The sequence below is a fragment of the Mustela nigripes genome, chromosome 14 (assembly GCF_022355385.1).
Source record: "Mustela nigripes isolate SB6536 chromosome 14, MUSNIG.SB6536, whole genome shotgun sequence".
NCBI classification, from domain to species: Eukaryota; Metazoa; Chordata; class Mammalia; order Carnivora; family Mustelidae; genus Mustela; species Mustela nigripes.
The window spans coordinates 32,529,202-32,546,283 of record NC_081570.1 but is presented as its reverse complement, the minus strand read 5'-3'; the positions used below and the strand labels follow the sequence as shown (position 1 = coordinate 32,546,283).

The 17,082-nt window shown below is 47.3% G+C and overlaps 2 pseudogenes; both read left to right on the top strand.

Moving 5' to 3' along the window:
• The first annotated feature begins 9,001 nt into the window (after nucleotides 1-9,001).
• LOC132002041 (uncharacterized) lies at nucleotides 9,002-12,508 on the top strand (annotated as a pseudogene).
• Nucleotides 12,509-14,122: 1,614 nt separating this feature from the next.
• On the top strand, nucleotides 14,123-15,491 carry LOC132001671 (G2/mitotic-specific cyclin-B1-like; annotated as a pseudogene).
• Nucleotides 15,492-17,082: the final 1,591 nt, after the last annotated feature.

Genomic DNA, 17,082 nt, shown 5'->3' with positions numbered 1-17,082 from the left:
ATGTCCAGGGAACAGAGAGGCAGGTAACCCTAGTGTTCTCGAGATGAAGATGCATTGGCAGTTTGATTTGTAATGAACTAAAGGTTCCCAACCCTAAAAGGTCACTTTAGAGTTAGAGATAGGTCTCAACTGCATAGGTCTGGTGCTCAGAATCCTTCCAAATGTCCCTGCCTGTATTTGTTAGAAGTCATTCATTTATAAATGACAGAAATTCTATTTAAACTAACATAAGCAAAAAGGGAATGTGCTGGCAGCTTACAACCTTTGGAAGTCTAGAAGTGGATTTCAGTCATGCCTAGATCTAGGGGATTAAAAAAAAGACATTTTCTGGGTTGGTCTTTCTCACTCTTGCAATCCCTTTCCCTTCCTTTTTCTCACTCTCGCCCTGCTTCTTTCTTACATTGACCCCCCAATCTCTACAAGAGATTCCTCTACACTGCAGAGAAGATGGCCCCCATTCACATTCTTAATGCCCTTTATCTGGAAAGCCAGATGACTTTTCTTCTACTCTCAATAAAAAAGCAATCCTCAGGGCGCCTGGGTAGCTCAGTCTTAAGGGTCTGCCTTCGGTTCCCTGCTTGGCAGGAAGCCTGCTTCTCCCTCTCCCACTTCCCCTGCTTGTATTCCCTTTCTTGCTGTCTTTCTCTCTGTCAAATAAATGAATAAAATCTTTTTAAAAATTAATAAATTAATTAAAAAACAATCCTCTAGAAGAACTTGATTGACCCCTGGGCTAATCGTGGCTAAGGCCATAGGGTTCCTTGGTTGGCTAGGTCCTCTGGCTATGAAGTGGGGTTGCGGTCCTTGGCTGCCTCACCAGACTCACACAGGGTAGACAAAACAAGAAATACCACCACACTCTTCTTCTGAACACTTGAGGATCCGCTGTAAATATTTCAAGGGTTCCCACCAAACAATCCAGGCTTCACTTCATACTTCCGACGTTTCTACTCATAATGTTCCACACTGATCGCTGCTTGCCTGCTGTGTGGATCCCTACTCCATGGTTCCCCAGACTGCTTATCCCTTATGCTGATACCACTTAGCTGGATCGTGGTTGGCCACACTCTGCTGCTCAGACCAATGCCTGTGTTGTGTTTCTTTCCGGGACCTCCTCGCACTACTCTGTTTGGAGATGTGCCCATGAGTTTCCCAGATGATTTGACAGGGGCCAGTGCAAGGGGCTGTGCCGTTATGCGCCATTGTCTAAGTTGTTCAGTGCACAAGGGCACCGGGTGAGGGCACACATGGGTACCAAAGTCTAGCACAAAATGTAGTTCTCCCCGGCTGAGCTACCCACCCACCCACCTATGTTCCCCAGGAGGAAGAAGTGCTTCTTCTATTTCTGCAAGGGTGTGGAGCCCTGCCCCCAGGAGCTGTGACTGCCCCTAGGCCAGCACAAGCACAGCTCCAAAGGTTTCCTCTGAAAGGCAGAGGAACAGCTCCCTCTCTCATTTGTCAGCATAACAGAGAGACGCCACTCTCTTAAAAATAATGGGGGTGGGAGGGTCACAGGATCCGCAGGGATCACAGGCCCACCCCACCCTGTCATTCAGCCATAACATCTTCATATACCCTTCCAACATGCCAGAGCGAAAAATCATGAAAAACTGAACGTGACAAGAGTTGTCAAAAGCACACAGACATCAGCTGCGGAAATTATAAAGCATTTTGGGTTCCATGTTTTCTGAGAAAGGCACACTTCTTATCCAGATAGAAAATAAAATCTATGGGGTGCCTCAGTGGCTCAGTGGGTTAAAGCCTCTGCCTTCAGCTCAGGTCATGATCCCAGGGTTCTGGAATCGAGCCCCGCATCGGGCTGTCTGCTCCACGGAGAGCCTGCTTCCTCCCCTCTCTCTGCCTGCCTTTCTGCCTACTTGTAATCTCTGTCTGTCAAATAAATAAATAAATAAATAAAATCTTTAAAAAAAAAAAAAAAGAAAGAAAGAAAAGAAAATCTAGGGGCGCCTGGGTGGTTCAGTCGATTAAGCATCTGCCTTTGGCTCAGGTCATGATCCCAGGGTCCTGGGATTGAGCCCCACAAGAAGTTCCTTGCTCAGTAGGGAGTCTGCTTCTCCCTCTCCCTCTGCTGTTCCTCTTGCTTGTGCACTTTCTCTCTGTCAAATAAATAAATTAAATCTTAAAAAACAAAGAAAAGAAAATAAAAGAAAAGCCTAAGGAAAATACCGTGAGAACCATCTCATGGTGATACCCACCACCACCACGCCAGAGTAAGTCATGTTCACATCTAGTCACACATTCACATTGAGTCGGCTCTCCCACGTACCGAGGCAGGCCTTTCCACATGACATGCAGCTTAAACATGCCCCTCTCCGGCTCCCCAGAATATATGGAAGACACTGATGTCGACTGGTTGCATTGGACAAGTGTCGGGAATAGCTGCCGGTTGGTCTCCGAACTACCATACTAACCAGACTTGGAGCCCTGATGCTGCAGGTGGCTATTGACCCCACATCCTTCCTGTCGTGAAGAAAGCTCTCCTAGGAATCTGGAGTCCCGCCTGCTTTCCCCGAGCCCCTCAGACATAGAAAATGTGGCTATGGCTCGAGTTCTTTTCCAGGAAGGTTCCTTCGCAGTCAGGCAGCGCGGGAGGCACAGCTGTGAATAATTCCTTTTCCAACTGATCTGCCCGCAGAGAACAGTCCTATACCTCCTGAACTGAACCCGCAGGGAAAAGCAAAAGTGGCCAGAGTCAGACCCATTACTTGGGAAAACGAAGAGTCATGGCCTCTGTCCCTTCTTGCCTGGGAAGCGGGCAGCGCACTGTGCGGTATTTATTTTGTCGTGTCTTGTGGCAGCCTTTAGGTTGTATTATTTTTTAAATCTTGATGCCAGCTAATGCATCAGATGATTTAGTCATGTTCAGTAGAAGAGAGAGTACTAGACACAGCAGATAAGGGTGGGATATATGGGAGGCAGCACCAGGAGGAGGGGAAAAAAACCCACTAAATTAGGAGACCCAAGTTCTTGTCCTACCTCACTAGTACTGCTGAGTAGCCAGCAATGGGATGTCAGAAAAGTCACTGCACCCTCACTAGCCTTATGTGCAAGATGAAGAAATTTAAATTAGAGACCCCTTAATTTTTTTTTTTTAAAGATTGTATTTGTTTATTTGACAGAGATCACAGTAGACAGAGAGGCAGGCAGAGAGAGAGAGGGAAGCAGGCTCCCTGCTGAGCAGAAAGCCCGATGCGGGACTCGATCCCAGGACCCTGAGATCATGACCTGAGCCGAAGGCAGCGGCTTAACCCACTGAGCCACCCAGGCGCCCCGAGACCCCTTAATTTAAATTAGATAACCTCTGGGGCACCTGGGTGGCTCTGTCGGCTGAGTCCCACTTTTCATTTGGCTCAGGTTGTGATCTCAGGATGAAGGTGGAGCCCCATGTTGGGTTCTGGGCTCTGCGGGGAGTCTGCAGGATAGTCTCTCTCTCCCTCTGCCCATCCTCCTCTAAGATAAATAACTAAATCTTTAGAAAAATTAATTAATGGGGAACCTGGGTGACTCAGTCGGTTAAGCACCTGCCTTGGGCTCAGGTCATGATCCCAGGGTCCTGGGATGGAGCCCTGCATTGGGTTCCCTGCTCAGCAGAGAGCCTGCTTCTCCCTTTGCCTGCCACTCCCCCTACTTGTGTTCTCTCCTGTGCTCGCTCTCTCTTTTAAATAAATAACTAATTTTAAATTTTTTAATTAATTAGTTAATAACCTCTAAGGCCAGCTCTAAAATACTATATAATAGCATATTTAGGAATGCCTGGCTGGCTCAGTCGTTGGAGTACGGGGCTCTTGATCTCAATGTTGTGAGTTTAAGCCCTGCAGTGGGTGTAGAGATGATGTAACATCTTTTTTTTTTTTTTTTACATTTTATTTATTCATTGGAAACAGATACAGAGAGAGAGAGAGCACATGAGCAGAGGTAGAGGGAAAAGAAGAAGCAGACTCCTGCTGAGCAGGGAGCCCAGTATGGGGCTCGATCCCAGAACTTGGAGATCATGACCCGAACTAAGGCAGATGCTTAACCATCTGAGCCACCAAGGCTCCCCTGACTTAACATCTTTAAAAAATAAAATAAAATATTATAATTCCATAGTATCATTGGAAGTGTCACTAGGTATTCAAGAAACTCATAGATAAACACCAGAAGCCAAGAGTAAATGAACTGAACTGGGCCAACTACAAGGAGGAAACAAGCCCAAGTTGCTGAAGACCAGAGAGACAGCCACAAAGTCTGCCCTTGTTTTCCTGGGAGGAGTGTGATGGCTGAGCACAGCGGCCTGACAGATGGTAGTGGGAAAATACTTAGTCCCAGGTTCACTAAAGGTTCCTTTCTGTCTAGGTGTGAGATTAAGATACATCTAAATATTATCTGTGATTTGCTTTTTTTTGCCTTTTATCTCTTATCTCCCTAGAGAAATCTGTCCAAAAAGACATACTCACACAGTCAAGTTCTCCATGTATCTATGGAGGCTGAGGTTGTACACAACATAACAGGCCAGTAGTTAATACCAGCATAAAGAATTGTGTTGTTGTAGCCATTCTAGACGTACCCAAATGTGACCCAAAGGTTACTTGTTACCTCCCAGCCTTGCTTGATCTGTGGTCCTGTTCCTGTTCATAAGATATGATCTGTACTTTGCACAGATCCTATAGCACAGCTTGGGTCCCAAACGCCCCACAGTTGTCTATAAGAATAGGAGAAGGATGCCTGGGTGGCTCAGTCGATGTGACTCTGGATTTCAGCTCAGGTCATGATCTCAGGGTTGTGAGACTGAGTCCCACGACGGGCTCCGAGCTGGGCATGGAGTCTGCTTAAGAATCTCTCTCTCCCTCTCCCAATGCCCCGCCCCACCCCTCAAGCTCAATCTCTTTAAAAAAAAAGAGACACTTTTTCAGACTTACCTTGTTTTGGTGACCATCACTGTTTTCAGGACAATTGATCAGGTTTTTTTTGGGGGGGGGGTTGTTTGTTTTTTAAGATTTTATTCTTAAGTAAGCTCTGGACCCAACATGGGGCTCAAATTTACAACCACAAGATCAAGAGTGACCTGCTCTACTAACTGAGCCAGCCAGATTATTGCCTTTTGGGAGGAAGATCACAGAGGTAAGGTTTGTTGAAAACACACACACACACACACACACACACACACACACTTCAACTGGGTAAATCTGATGATCTAATTCACTTTATTAACTGATTCAGGAGTTGGGCAGCATCCCACCTAGCAAGTAGGAGCTGGAAGGAGTGAGGGAGTTGGAGAAGATTTTTATAGGAAGGAGAGTGGGGACAAGGAAGTTATTAGCAAAAAAAGAAAAGAGTGTTTTGGGTTAGGTCACTTTCCTTCAGGGTAGAGTAGGTAGTCTTATCTTGCATGTTACCTCCAGCTTTCTTTCGGGGGGAGGAGGATGGAGAGGCCCAGGAATTATGACAGATTATCTCAGGGTGCTTATCAGAAAAAAATTTTAAGCAAGCTCTGTGCCCAACGTGGGGCCTGCACTCACAATCTCAAGATCAAAGAGTCTCATGCTCTACTGTCTGAGTCAGCCAGGCGCCCCAGAAGATTCTTGACTGCCTATTAAGACTACATTTCTGGGGGGTGGTTGAAAGTGCAGTTAGGTTAGGTATTAAGCCTGGGTTTGGTGAGTTGGCCTAAGTAACACCATTTGGGGTATGTGGTTTTCTTTTTCTTTTTTCCTTTTTTTTTTTTTTTTTTTTTAAGATTTTACTTATTCAAGAGAAAGAGAGAGCTAGAGAGGGAACACAAGCAGGGGGAGCAGGAGAGGGAGAAGCAGGATCCCCACCGAGCAAGGAGCCTGATGTGAACTTGATCCCAAGATCCTGGGATCATGACCTGAGTGGAAGGCCAACGTTTAACCAACTGAGCCACCCAGGTGCCCCTGTGGCTTTCTTTTTAACAGATGCCATTTTTCATCACATTAAATCCAGGGAATATACTATCAATATGACTTGTAACTACTGATGTTGACCTTGGTCACCTGAGATAGTGTTTGTCAGGTTTTCTACTGTAAAATTACTCTTTACCCTCCCTTCCCATACTGTACTTTTTGGAAGGCTGTTACTCTGTGCAGCACACTCAAGGGGGAGTTTAGTTCTACCTCCTGAAGGACAGAACATCTACATAAATTATCTGGATTTTTTTTTTTTTTTGCCCAGGACATTTGTCCCTTCTCCCCCTTTAACCTGTTTATTCAAATAATTCTTTTTTTAAAAAAATATTTTATTTATTTATTTATTTATTTGACAGATCACAAGTAGGCAGAGAGGCAGGCAGAGAGAGAGGAGGAAGCAGGCTCTCCGCAGAGCAAAGAGCCCGATGCGGGGCTCGATCCCAGGACCCTGGGATCGACCTGAGCCGAAGGCAGAGGCTTGACCCACTGAGCCACCCAGGTGCCCCAACCTGTTTATTCAATAATCATTGGTATCACTTAGGGACTTCTTATATTCCACTGCTATTCCTATCTGAAAAAGAAATGGAAATGCAGTTTTGTTTTTTTTTTTCTGGTCACATGCTCAGAATTTAGGAGAGAATCACATTGGATTCTCATGGATATTTATTCTGTGCATTGGGTTATAACCCAACACTAATTTGTTTATTTTGTTGCTTAAATTGTTCTATCTTTGGCCTTTAGAAGCTCTTTCAGGTGGTTCCTGTGTCTCTTTGATGGGTCTCCATCATGGTCTTACTGTTTTTTTGTTTTGTTTTGTCTGTTAGCACTTCATTACTTTCTGGCACCAAGCTGCTTCAGGCTCAGGGTGCCTGGTGGCTCGGTTGGTTAAGCATCTGACTCTTGGTTTGGGCTGAGGTCATGATCTCATGGGTTGTGAGACTGAGCTCAGTGTGGGCTCTGCGCTCTTCCAGGAGTCTGCCTGAAGAGTCTCTCCCTCTGCCCTTCCCCCTACTCAAGAGCTTGTGTGCATGCATTCTTCCTCCCTCCCTCTCTCTAAAATAAATAAATCTTTTTTTTTTTAAAGATGCTTTAGGCTCATCTTGAATATTTCCTATTCCAGTGCTAGGTAGAATCAACCGGTTCATCCAAGGAGCTAGAGTTCATTCCTGATTTGCATGTTTGTATCTAAGATGAACTCATTTGAAACTGGTGACGGATGGCGCACCTGGGTGGCTCAGGTGGTTAAGTGCCTTTGGCTCAGGTCGCGATCTCAGGGTCCTGGGATGGAGCCCTAAATCAGGTTCTCTGCTCATCAGGGTGTCTGTTTCTCCCTCTGTGCTCTCTCTCTCTCTCCAATAAATAGATAAGATCTTTAATTAAAAACAAACAACAGGGCGTGCTGAGGAAGCCTTCAAGCTGCGCTGGGTTGAGGTCCCCAGCTCGTTGGTGACTCCCGTGCTCTGCTTTGTGGAGGCCGAGAAAAATTAAGGCCATCCCACCTCAGGTTTAGCCTTAGCATAAGTATAGCCATCTTAGCTCTGGCAGCCATCTCAGAACCCTGTGCCCAAGGGCTGAACTTTCCCCTACTTTACTTTAGTTCTAAGGACCTCCACCCTGCTTTAGTTCTAGAGACCCCCACCCTGCTTTAGTAACAGGAACCCATAAATACCCCTGCCTTAACTAAGCTCGGGGTCCAAGTCCCTACTCCGCTGTGTTGGGTATACTTGGGCCCAAGCTTAAGCTTGTCGAATAAACCCTCATGTGTTTGCATCAGTGTTGGCTCTTTGGTGGTCTCTCAGACGCGAAAACTCGGGTATAACATTCGGAGGTTCCACCGAGACCTGGGAGACTCCCAGGATCCCAACCCGGAGAGTCTTGCACCAGCTGGTGAGTGGACTCGTTTTTATCTATTTGCACGCATACTTTGGGAGCTCCAATCTGCATTTTTACCCATGGGAATTCCAACTTGTATCTGGGTTGACATTGGCTCAAGGGGATGCGTGGCGGGCCTTCGACTAGGGGTCTTGGGAGATGTCCCTTGTCCCCGCAGGGGGTTCGAGTCCCCCACCGTTTCAGGGGGTTAGAGTCCCCCTAGGCAGTCACCAGGGGGTTCGTGGTCCCCCAAGGCAGCCAGGGGGTTTGAGTCCCCCTAGGCGGTCAGGCATCTTGTTTTTGTTGTCAGTTGCGCTGTTTGTTAAATGTATGGGAATTTTGTCTGTTGTGCCAGTTGTTAAGTTTATGGGAAGTTTTGGAAGAGGCGTCCCTTACCCCCGCCTGGAGGACAAGATCCTCATCTGTGAGGAGAGCCGGCTGCCATTGCGGTTGGATTCTCCCTTAACTTCCTTTCAGTTTTGTCTTTGCGACCGCGCCGGATCGTTTGTCTGTGTGAGTGTGTTCTTGTTAATTGTTGTAAGTGTGTGTGCCTTGTTGTGGACTGAAGGCATGATGGGACAGACACAGACTACCCCTCTGTCCCTGATGATTAACCACTTCTCGGATAATCTGAGCACAGATGGACGAAAGGGAAAGTTTCGGACTTTCTGCATGTCTGAGTGGCTAGCTTTTAATGTAAAATGGCCCCAGGAGGGAACCTTTCAACTGCCTATTATCCTACAGGTTAAGGCCGTCACCTTCAGAGAAAAACCACACGGCCACCCTGACCAAATACCTTATATACTGGTCTGGCGAGACATGATAGAGAATCCTCCCTCCTGGCTTAAACCTTTTCTCCCTCCCGAAGCAGGACCTACACCCGAGATCTGGCACTGCAGAAACCAACTCCTAAGTCCAATAAGAAAGCGGAGTCTGAACCAAAGACTCCGCTTTACCCGATCTTCCAGGACACTCCCATGGAGGACCCGATTTTTCCACCGCCCTACCAGGTCTCCCCGCCACCACCCCCCATCTGCCCCTCCAGCAGAGGCATCAGGGGCTGTCAAGGGAGTGCCACCACCCCCCCAGATGGAGGGGCCCCCATGCATGGGCTGGCAGCAGGGACACGTGGATGAACCCATCGAGCGGCCCTAGCCTCAAACCTGGGACCGGCCGATTCCACTGTCCTTCCCCTCTGCGCCATGGGACCCCCTAATGAAACAGGGGGACAACCAATGTTATATGGGCCATTCTCTACTAGTGATTTATACAATTGGAGAACTCAACATGCAAAGTTCTCCGATAACCCAAAAGATCTGATTGGTCTTTTGGATACTGTTCTTTTCACCCATCAGCCCACCTGGGATGATGGTCAGCAGCTCTTGCAGGTTCTCTTTACCACTGAGGAAAGAGCGAATCCAGATGGAAGCCCGGAAGTCCGTCCTGGGTGACGACAGACAGCCAACGCAGAACTCTGAACTCATAAATGCAGCTTTCCCCTTGTCTCGCCCCACTTGGGACTACAACTGGGCAGAAGGTAAGGAGAGGCTCCAAGTCTACCGTCAGACTCTAATGGCGGGTCTCAAGGCTGCAGCATGTAAGCCTACCAATCTGGCCAAGGTATATGATGTAAAACAGGGTAAAGATGAGAGCCCAGCGGCATTCCTATAAAGGATCATAGAGGCGTTCAGACAGTACACCCCTATGAATCCAAAGGCCCCAGAGACGAAAGCTGCCATAGTTAGGGCTTTTGTTAACCAAGCTGCTCCGGACATTAAAAGGAAATTACAGAGGGTAGAAAGACTAGGAGAGAAGAGCCTACAGGATCTGATATTGATGGCACAGAGTCTACAATAACAGAGAGACACCGGAGGAGCAACATGCTAGGATAAGTGACCATCAGACTCGGAACCTGACTAAGATCCTACTGGCTGGCCATGACCATGGATGACCCACATGAAAAACAGAGATGTCTCAAGAAGCTGGCTTCAGGAGAAGGAAAGGGGGACAGCCCCCACCGAGAACACCCCAAACTGAATAGAAACCAGTGTGCTTATTGCAGGAAAGAAGGCCTCTGGGCAAGGGTCTGCCCCTGGTTAAAGGAATCCCTCAACAAAAGACCAAAGGCCTCCACTACTATCTTGGAGGTCGAAGAGTTAGATGACTAGGGGAGTCGGGATTTGGCACCCCTCCCCGAGCCCAAGGTAACACTTAAAGTGGAGGGGCAACCAATTAAATTCCTAGTAGACACGGGCACAGCACTCTGTCTTGCTACAACCTCAAGGGAAGTTAGCAAATAAGACCTCATTGGTACAGGGGGCCATAGGCACTAAACAATATTCATGGACTACCCGAAGAACAATGGATCTCTGTGTGGGCCGGGTAACACACTCCTTTATGGTCATTCGTGAGTGCCCCTACCCCCTGTTAGGCCAGGACCTATTCACCAAGATGGGAGCCCAAATTAGTTCCACCCTGAAGGTCAAAGTTTCTGGATAAAGAGGGACACCCGGTCCAGGTGCTTGTCTTGAACCTGGAGGACGAATATCATCTTCACCAAACACCCCTGGAACCAATGACCAACATCGACCCCTGATTGCAGGAGTTTCCCCAAGCGTGGGCAAAAACCGGGGGAATGGGATTGGCCCAACATCAGCCAGCGATATACATTAAACTAAAGCCAGGAGCAGAACCAGTCAGAGTCTGCCAATACCCCATGCCTTCATAGCATAAACGGGGATCACCCCACACATCCGGCGACTGCTAGACTCAGACAAACTGTGGCCTTGTCAGTTGGCATGGAACACTCCCCTGCTGCCGGTATGAAAGCCACACTCTAATGATTATAGACTGGTCCAGGACTTGAGGGAAGTTAACCGATGGGTGATGGACATGCACCCTACGGTCCCAAACCCCTACACCCTCCTCTCCATCTTGCCTCCAGACAAGACTTGGTATACAGGGCTAGACCTAAAGGATGCCTTTTTCAGCTTGCCCTTGGCCCCAAAGAGCCAAGACCTCTTCGCTTTTGAATGGGCGACCCGGAGAAGGGCATCAGTGGCCAACTCACCTGGACTCGACTACTGCAAGGATTCAAGAATTAGCCCACCATCTTCGACAAGGCACTGCATGAAGACTTAGGTGAATTCCGTGCCAAACACCCTAATTCGACTCTATTACAATATGTAGATGATATCCTGTTGGCAGCAGAGGACCAGGAAACATGTCTACAACGCACCAAGGACTTGCTCCAAATGATAGCAACTCTGGGATACCGGGCTTCTGCTAAGAAGGCCCAGATCTGCAGAATGGAGGTGAGTTACCTGGGGTATAAATTAAAAGATGGACAAAGATGGTTAACGGATGCATGGAAGGAGACCGTCATGAGAATCCCACAGCCTCGAAACGTCCACCAGGTACGTGAATTCCTAGGGTTGGCTGGGTTCTAGGGATTGTGGATCCCAGTTTTCACTGACATAGCTAAGCCCCTCTGTGAGGCCATGAAACAAAAATAGGACTTTGTATGGACTGAGGCCATGGACAAAGCCTTCAATGACCTTAAACAAGCCTTGCTTTCGGCCCCGGCACTCGGGCTGCCTGATCTGACTAAGCCCTTCCATCTTTACGTGGATGAAAAGGAAGGGGTGGCAAAGGGAGTCCTGATTCAATACATGGGCCCCTGGAAGAGACCGGTGGCATAACTGTCAAAGAAATTAGGTGCCATGGCCGCTGGATGGCCTCCATGTTTAAAAATTACTGCTGCAGTGGCCTCCATGATTAAAGATGCAGATAAGCTGACTATGGGGCAGGAACTCTACGTCACTACCCCACCTGCCATTGAAGGGGTACTCAAACAACCCCTGGACCAATGGATCAGCAATGCCCGCTTGACCCATTACCAGAGCTTGCTTTTGAACCCTACCAGAATTTTGTTCCAGGCGCCAACAGCCCTAAACCCAGGGACACCGCTTCCTAATCCTGACAGGGACACCCCCTCACCCCCTCACCCCCGCCAGATGACTGCCAAGAAATCCTGGCTCAGGTGCATGGAGTCAGAGCCGATCTCCAGGACCAACCACTGCCGAATGCAGATGACACCTGGTATACAGATGGCAGCAGCTTTGTCCTAGAAGGAATCAGGTATGCGGGGGCACAGGTGACCACAAAGACAGACTGTCTGGGCGGAACCGTTGGCGGCTGGGACTTCTGCCCAACGTGCAGAACTGATTGCGCTAATCAAGACGCTAACAATGGGAGCAGGCAAGCAGATAAAGATAAACATCTATACTGATAGCAGGTATGCCTTTGCCACAGCCCACATCCACGGAGCCATTTATAGAGAAAGAGGGCTCTTAACAGCGGAAGGAAAGACTATTAAAAACAAGGCAGAAATCCTCAAGCCCCTAAGGGCCCTCTGGCTGCCTAAGGCACTGGCCATTATCCATTGTCTAGGACATCAAAAAGCAGACACGCCAGTGGCCAAGGGAAACAGGCTGGCCGACTTAAAGGCAAAAGAGGCAGCTCTTTCAGTGGACCATGTCTTAGTGACCACACTGCCCGATCCGGGAGCACGGAGCTTGCCAGACAGCCCCAAGTACGCTGATGCAGACTTACAATGGATTAGGTGTCTGCCCAGGACACAATGCCTACATGTCTGGTGGAGAGCTGCAGATAGCAGCATAATCCTACCAGAGGAACTGGGACGGTGACTCCTATCCAAAATGCACAGGAGTACACACATGGGAACAAAAAAAAATGGAAGACTTGGTGCGACATGCAAAGATCACTATCAAAGATTCCCGATCAAAGATCAAACAGATTGTGGCAAGCTGTCATGCATGCCAGTTAACTAATGCCTCTGCCCATGGATCTAACCCAGGCACCCGGCTCCGGGGGGACTGCCCAGGAGCCTACTGGGAAGTGGACTTCACCGAGATAAAACCTGGAAAATATGGATACAGGTATTTACTGGTATTTGTAGATACTTTTTCAGGATGGACGGAGGCATTTCCCACCAACCATGAAACTGCATAGACCGTGACCAAGAAACTGCCAGAAGACATCTTACTGAGGTATGGTTTCCTGTTAAGATTGAATCAGACAATGGACCAGGATTCATCTCTAAGGTAACACAGGGAGTGGCACTAGTACTTGGGGCAGATTGGAAATTACATTGCGCATATAGGCCCCAAAGCTCAGGACAGGTAGAGAGGATGAACAGAACATTAAAAGAGACCTTGACTAAATTAGCCTTGGAGACTGGCGGGGATTGGGTGACTCTCCTCCCCTTTGCCCTATATAGGGTGCGAATCTCCCCATATAAGATGGGACTTACCCCTTATGAGATCATGTTCGGTATTCCGCCACCTATTATCCCCAATTTAAAATCTGTGGTGCTTGCTGAGTTTGATGATCACCAACTCCTTTTCTCCCTCCAAACGTTACAAGGAACCCATGAACAGGTGTGGCCTAAGCTGAGGGCCCTCTACAAGACTGGGCCACCCCCGGACCCCCATTGATATCAGCCGGATGACTGGGTGTATGTCCGGAGATACCAACACCAGACACTTCAACCACACTGGAAGGTACCCTGCATCATAATCCTGACCATTCCCACCGCTCTCAAGGTCAACGGGATTACTCCCTGGGTCCACTACACCCACATCTGGCCAGCTAACCCACACGTCGTTCTCAAGGACTTCATCCCAGAATGGAAAAGTCAGCCAGACAAGGATAATCCCCTAAAGCTAAGACTGCGCCGTTCTCACTTGCCCCACTAATGTTGCTTACTTTTGTCAAAGACGGAGTCAGTACAGTTCAGCTCATGGTATTCAGACAGCAATACCAACCACTGGACCTTGTTGCTGAGACCAGCCTGGACCCATGATTGGGTCCTTCCTTAGGTTCCTCTGAGAGGGGGAAATGTGGAGGCTGAGAAAAACTAAGGCCATCCCACCTCAGGTTTAGCCTTAGCATAATAAGTACAGCCATCTTAGCTTCTGGCAACCATCTCAGACCCCTGTGCCCAAGGGCTGAACTTTCCCCTACTTTACTTTAGTTCTAAGGACTCCCACCCTGCTTTAGTAACAGGTAGCCCCACCCTGCTTTAGTAACAGGAACCCATAAATACCCCTGCCTTAACTAAGCTCGGGGTCCAAGTCCCTACTTTGCTGTGTCGGGTACACTTGGGCCCAAGCTTAAGTTTGTCGACTAAAGTCTCATTTGATTGCATCGGTTTTGACTCCTTGGTGGTCTCTCGGATGTGAAAACTCGGGTATAACATGCTTCTCCCCACTGAGCTGCTGCCTGGTGAAGAAGCAGCCATGGTGCTCCGGGTCACCAGGAACACAAAAGTTAATGTTGAAAATATGGGGAAGATCAGCACAGCAGGGCCAAAGTGCATGCCTCTGGCCATGACTGCAGCCTCCAAGCCCGGGCTGAGGCCAAAACAGCCCTCGGAGACATTGGTAACAAAGTCCGCGAACAACCACAGGCCAAATTGCCTCTGAAAAAGGAAGCAAAAACTTTGGTTCCTGGAAAAGTTATTGCTAAAAAAAATACCTAAATCTCTGGAGAAGGCACCCGAGCCTATGCCAGAACCTGAGCCCGTTAAAGAAGAAAAACCTTCGCCTGCACTTATTTTGATTGCTACTCCCTCTCCAAGCCCAATGGAAACATCTGGATGTGCCCCTGCAGAAGAATACCAGGGCACCTGGTGGAACCTGGTGGCTCAGTGGGTTAAAGTCTCTGTCTGCCTCTCTGCCTACTTGTGATCTCTCTCTTTGTCAAATAAATAAATAAAATCTTTAAAAAAAAAAAAAAGAATACCTGTGTCAGGTGTTCTCTGATGTAGTTCTTGCTGTGAATGATGTGAGTGCCGAAGATGGAGCTGATCCAAATCTTTGTAGTGAGTATGTGAAAGATATTTATGCTCATCTGAGACAACCTGAGGAAGAACAAGCCATCAGACCACAATATCTACCAGGTCGCAAAGTCACTGAAAACACGAGAGCTTTCCTTATTGACTGGGTAGTACAGGTTCAGATGAAATTCAAGTTCCTTCAGGAGACCATGTACATGACTGTTTCCATTATTGATCGGTTCATGCAGAATAATCTTGTGCCCAAGAAAATGCTGCAGCTGGCTGGTGTCACTGCCATGTTTATTGCATGCAAGTATGAAGAAATGTACCCTCCCGAAACTGGTGACTTTGCCTTGGTGACTGACAACACTTAACACTAAGCACCAAATCAGACAGATGGAAATGAAAACTCTAAGATCTTTAAATTTTGGTCTGGGCCACCCCCTACCATTGCATCTAAGCTTGGAGAGGTTGATTTTGAGCAACATCCTTTGGCCAAATTCCTGATGGAGCTAACTGTGTTGGGCCATGATATGGGGCAGTTTCCTCCTTCTCAGATGGCAGCAGGAGCTTTTCGCTTAGCACTGAAAATTCTCAATAACAGTGAATGTACACCAACTCTACAGCATTATCTATTATACCCTGAAGAGTCCCTTCTAAGTGTTATACAACACCTGGCTAAGAAGATAGTCATGGTGAATGGTGGGCTTAGAAAGCATATGACCATCAAGAACAAGTATGCCACATGTAAGCACACAAAGACTGGCACTCTACCGCAGCTAAATTCTGCACTAGTTCAAGATTTAGCCAAGGCTGTGGCAAAGGTGTAACTTGTAAACATGCCTTGGAGTACTGGAATAACTGCAAATGAAATTGACACCGTGTGCCATCTGTACATACTATATGTTACCTTTACTGACTTTATCAATAAAGTTTGTAGTCCTTTTTACTTATACTTTAAAACAAACAAACAAACAAATAAAAGACCAACAACAAAAAAAGGGCACCCGGGTAGCTCAGTTGGTTGGGCAGCTGCCTTCGGGTCAGGTCATGATCTCAGGGTCCTGGAATCGAGTCCCACATCAGGCTCCCCACTCAGCAGGGAGTCTGCTTCTCCTTCTCCCTCTGCCTTCTGCTCCCCCTGCTTGTACTCTCTCTATCCGTATCAAATAAATAAATAAAATCTTAAAAAACAATAAAAAGAAAGTGCTGAGAGAGGCTGGGACTAGAATGAATGGACTCCACTTCTTGATTCAACTATTTTACCATGCTTAACCCCAAGAAAAGTTTGGCACCTATATTAGTTTCCAGATATAGCTGTAACATGTAGTATTTTCTGTTGCTGCTGTAACAAATGACCATAAACTTAACATGAACTCTGTGGCTTGAAATAACACAAGTTATTATTATTATTATTATTATTATTATTTTAAGTAATCTCTACACCCAGTGTGGGGTTCGAACTCACAACCCTGAGGTCAAGAGTCACATGCCTTGCCAACTGAGCCAGCCAGGCACACCGCAAATTCATTATCTTACAGTCCTAGAGGTCTTAAGTCTAAAAATGGGCCATATGGTGCCAAAATCAAGTGCTGACAGGGCTTCACTTTTTCTGAAAACTCAAGGGAGAATCAGTCCCTGGCCTGATTTAGCTCCTAGGGGCAATCCACATTCCTTGCCTTATGGCCTCCACAGTGGCATAATAACAACCACTACAACCCTTAAACTATTCTTATAGTAAATATTTTTTTATTTTTTAAAATTTTTATTTTTTATTAACATATAATGCGTTATTAGCCCCAGGGGTACAGGTCTGTGGATCGCCAGGGTTTACACATTTCACAGCACTCACCATAGCACATACCTTCCCCAATGTCCATCACCCAACCCCCCCCATCACAACCCTCAGTTTGTTGTGTGAGATTAAGAGTCTCTTACGGGGGCACCTGGGTGGCTCAGTGGGTTGGGCCTCTGCCTTTTGCTCTGGTTGTGATCCCAGAGTCCTGGGATTGAGCCCTGCGTCGGGCTCTCTGCTCAGCAGGGAGCCTGCTTCCCTTCCTCTTTCTCTGCCTGCCTCTCTGCCTACTTGTGATCTCTGTCTGTCAAATAAATAGATAAAATCTTAAAAAAAAAAAAAAAAAGAGTTTCTTACGGTTTCTCTCCCTCCCAATCCCATCTTGTCTCATTTCTTCCTTTCCTGCCCCCCTAAACTATGCTTATTTTAAAACCTTTCATTTAATCACACTTACAAAACCCCTTCTGCCATGTGAGGTGACATACTCGCAGGTTCCAGGGGTTAGAACGTGAACATCTTTGGACGGTCATCTGTTATTCCATCTACCACAAACCCCTACGATGAAAAAGTGACATCTGCTGACAAATCACAGTCTTACCTATTTTCTTTATACTATACAGGACATT